General features: G+C 43.9%; 1 pseudogene; it reads left to right on the forward strand.

The window, feature by feature from the left end:
• Positions 1 to 2,402: 2,402 nt before the first annotated feature.
• On the forward strand, positions 2,403 to 3,386 carry LOC132357588 (DNA repair protein RAD51 homolog 4-like; annotated as a pseudogene).
• Positions 3,387 to 4,017: the final 631 nt, after the last annotated feature.

Here is a 4,017-nt window from a genome sequence, read left to right on the forward strand (position 1 = left end):
CCTTATGTATTGAGGTGCTCCTATGTTGGGTGCATATATATTTATACTTGTTATATCTTCTTCTTGGATTGATCCCTTGATCATTATGTAGTGTCCTTCCTTGTCTCTTGTAACATTCTTTATTTTAAAGTCTATTTTATCTGATATGAGTATAGCTACTCCAGCTTTCTTTTGATTTCCATTTGCATGGAATATCTTTTTCCATCCCCTCACTTTCAGTCTGAATGTGTCCCTAGGTCTGAAGTGAGTCTCTTGTAGACAGCATATATATGGGTCTTCTTTTTGTATCCATTCAGCAAGCCTGTGTCTTTTGGTTGGAGCATTTAATCCATTCACGTTTAAGGTAATTATCGATATGTATGTTCCTATGACCATTTTCTTAATTCTTTTGGGTTTGTTTTTGTATGTCCTTTTCTTCTCTTGTGTTTCCCACTTAGAGAAGTTCCTTTGGCATTTGTTGTAGAGCTGGTTTGGTGGTGCTGAATTCTCTTAGCTGTTGCTTGTCTGTAAAGCTTTTGATTTCTCCATCGAATATGAATGAGATCCTTCCCGGGTAGAGTAATCTTGGTTGTAGGTTCTTCCCTTTCATCACTTTAAGTATATCATGCCACTCCCTTCTGGCTTGTAGAGTTTTTGCTGAGAAATCAGCTGTTAACCTTATGGGAGTTCCCTTGTATGTTATTTGTCATTTTTCCCTTGCTGCTTTCAGTAATATTTCTTTGTCTTAATTTTTGCCAATTTGATTACTATGTGTCTCGGTGTGTTTCTCCTTGGGTTTATCCTGTATGGGACTCCCTGTGCTTCCTGGACTTGGGTGGCTATTTCCTTTCCCATGTTAGGGAAGTTTTTGACTATAATCTCTTCAAGTATTTTCTCTGGTCCTTTCTCACTCTCTTCTCCTTCTGGGACCCCTATAATGCGTATGTTGTTGCATTTAATGTTGTCCCAGAGGTCTCTTAGGCTGTCTTCATTTCTTTTCATTGTTTTTTCTTTAGTCTGTTCCGCAGCAGTGAATTCCACCATTCTGTCTTCCAGGTCACTTATCCGTTCTTCTGCCTCAGTTATTCTGCTATTGATTCCTTCTAGTGTAGTTTTCATTTCAGTTATTGTATTGGTCATCTCTGTTTGTTTGTTCTTTAATTCTTCTAGGTCTTTGTTAAACACTTCTTGCATCTTCTCGATCTTTGCCTCCATTCTTTTTCCGAGGTCCTGGATCATCTTCACTATCATTATTCTGAATTCTTTTTCTGGAAGGTTGCCTATCTCCACTTCATTTAGTTGTTTTTCTGGGGTTTTATCTTGTTCCTTCATCTGGTACATAGCCCTCTGCCTTTTCATCTTGTCTGTCTTTCTGTGAATGTGGTTTTTGTTCCACAGGCTGCAGGATTGTAGTTCTTCTTGCTTCTGCATAACTGAGTTTTTTTAAGTGATGCTGTGAGATCTCTAGTATTGTTTGTTTATATGTTTTTGTACACACTATACATATGAGATATCTCTACCTCTGGAAAGTATTGTCAAAATTGAATTTATAAAGCGATCTATTTAATTGACTTAAGAGTAAGTGCTTACAAATTAAATATAAAAGGAGCTAGACAAAATGAGTTTCAAGTTCACATGAACAGGGAAATACTCTATTAATACCTGGTATTAAGGTTAGTTTAAGTTTGTTGATCTAATTGATATGGACATGTCTTTAGAGTCATCAATATTAAGTATGATACTTTTACTGCACCTAGGTTTAATAGAAATTAAATAAAATCTTGTTATAGCTGTTGGAAATTTGTCAGCAAGAAAAGTAACTTGGTATGATGGAATTTTTGAGTGAATTAAATGCAACTGAGATAAGAGCTTTTAGGTAAACTCTATAAGAATAATTATATTCTGAAAATTATCTAAAATAGTCTCTCCAGATTTTGGTAACAATTACTTGCCTCTTGGTTTTCACTAGAAATTAAGGTTTTTAAGAGTTGAGGATTCTAATTTAAGCATGTAATTAAAACTACTAAAAACAATAAAGGAGATGTTTCACCGTACAGTAGGAAAGTGGGATATGTGTTTTGAGTAAAAAAGGAGTTTTATGCATGGTCGGGCTGTGATTAGATTAAACTTAATTGGGTAAATGGATTTTGTTATTAAAAATTGGGAATTCCCTGGCAGTCCAGTGGTTAGGCACCTTCACTGCTGGGGCCCAGGTTTGATCTCTGGGGAACTGAAATCCCTCAAGCCTCATAAGGCGGCAAAAAAAGGAAAACAAAAATAACTGAGGAGCTCCCATGGGGTCCACACCCTCCACACCATCACTGCCTCCCGCCTCCCATGCCAGGTCCAGAAAGGGGCACAAGGTAGGGGGGGCATCTGGAGAGGGCCTGCAGATGCCCCTGGGACAAGCGGCCCCAGGGAACATGGGTGTGCTCCAGGCCAGACTGTGCCCAGGCCTCACCCAGGACATGGTCCACCTTCTGCGGAGCTGTGGGATGAAGACAGTGATGGATCTGGTTTATGCAGACCTGGAGGAGGTAGCCCAGAAATGTGGCTTGTCTTATAAGGCCCAGTCACCCTGAGGCCGGTGCTGCCGGCTCAGTTCTCAGCTTTCCCCTTCAGTGGCACTGATCTGTAGGAGGAACTGAAGACCTCCACTGCCATCCTGTCCACTGGCATTGGAAGCCTGGACAACTGCTCGATGCTGGTCTCTATACTGGAGAAGTGACTGGAATTGTAGGAGGCCCAGGTAGCGGCAAAACCCAGGTATGTCTTTGTGTGGCTGCAAATGTGGCCCATGGCCTGTAGCACAACGTCCTATACGTCGGTTCCAGTGGAGGCCTCACAGCCTCCTGCATCCTCCAGCTGCTTTAGGCCAGGACTCCAGATGAGGAGGAGCAGGCAGGAGCTCTCCAGAGGATCCAGGTGGTGCATGCGTTTGACACCTTCCAGATGCTGGATGTGCTATAGGACTTACGAGGCGCTGGGGCCCAGCAGGTGAGCAGTTCTTCAGGGACTCTGAAGGTGGTGGTTGCGGACTCAGTCACTGCGGTGGTCGCCCCACTTCTGGGAGGTCAGCAGAGGAAGGCTTGGCCTTGACGATGCAGCTGGCCCCAAGAGCTGAAGACCATGGCCCGGGACCTCAGTGTGACAGTGGTGGTGACCAACCACATGACCCGATATAGGGACAGCAGGAAGCTCAAACCTGCCCTCGGATGCTCCTGGAGCTTTGTGCCCAGCACCTGGCTTCTCCTGGACATCAGTCAAGGTGCAGGAGCATCAGGCAGACGGCACCTGGCATGTCTGACCAAATCTCCTCGTCTGCCAACAGGTTTCCAGAAGATGGTGGACATAGGGTCCTGGGGGAACCCAGAGCAGAGCCCAACGTACAGGGAGATCACATATGACTGTGATGTTGATTGGGAAAGAGAGAGGCATCAAGGTCCCCAGCTCTCCTGCACAGTAATGTCTACTGTTCACTGCCGGCAGCCCTTGGGGCTGCAGAGAAGCTCTCGGGCTGGGCAACCATCTCAGCCCTCAGCTCCTCTCTTGGAAACGCAGCACTACTGGCAAGAGAGTATAATACTGTGGAAGGACCCAGAAATTCATGCTGGTTCCAGGCTTTCTTCCCTTGTCTCTACCACGTGCGTTTCCAGCAGGAGCCGAGTTCACTCTGGCTTGGGCATCTCTGAAGAGGCACGCTAGTGACTGGACTGATCACCCTGTGTGTCACCATCCTAACACAGTGACTGAGCCTGAGGCCTCTAGCTTATCTTTGCTTCCCTTCTTCTTCATTTTTTTTATTTCGCCTCTGTTTTTCCATCTATAAGATGGGGCTCCCTTTCCCTTAGCTGTGTCTTTGCATTACTGGGTGGAAGTAATCTTGCAAATGCAAAACTCTTCTTTATCTAGGTCCTGTTCTTAAAAACATACAAAGGAAATTTAAAAAAAAAAAAAGTAAACTGGTGCAGGACTAGATTTGTTTCCTCTCTGCTAAGAGAACAAGTTTACTTAGAATGCTGTTTTTGATAACAGATT

The sequence above is a fragment of the Balaenoptera ricei genome, chromosome X (assembly GCF_028023285.1).
Source record: "Balaenoptera ricei isolate mBalRic1 chromosome X, mBalRic1.hap2, whole genome shotgun sequence".
Lineage (NCBI taxonomy): Eukaryota > Metazoa > Chordata > Mammalia > Artiodactyla > Balaenopteridae > Balaenoptera > Balaenoptera ricei.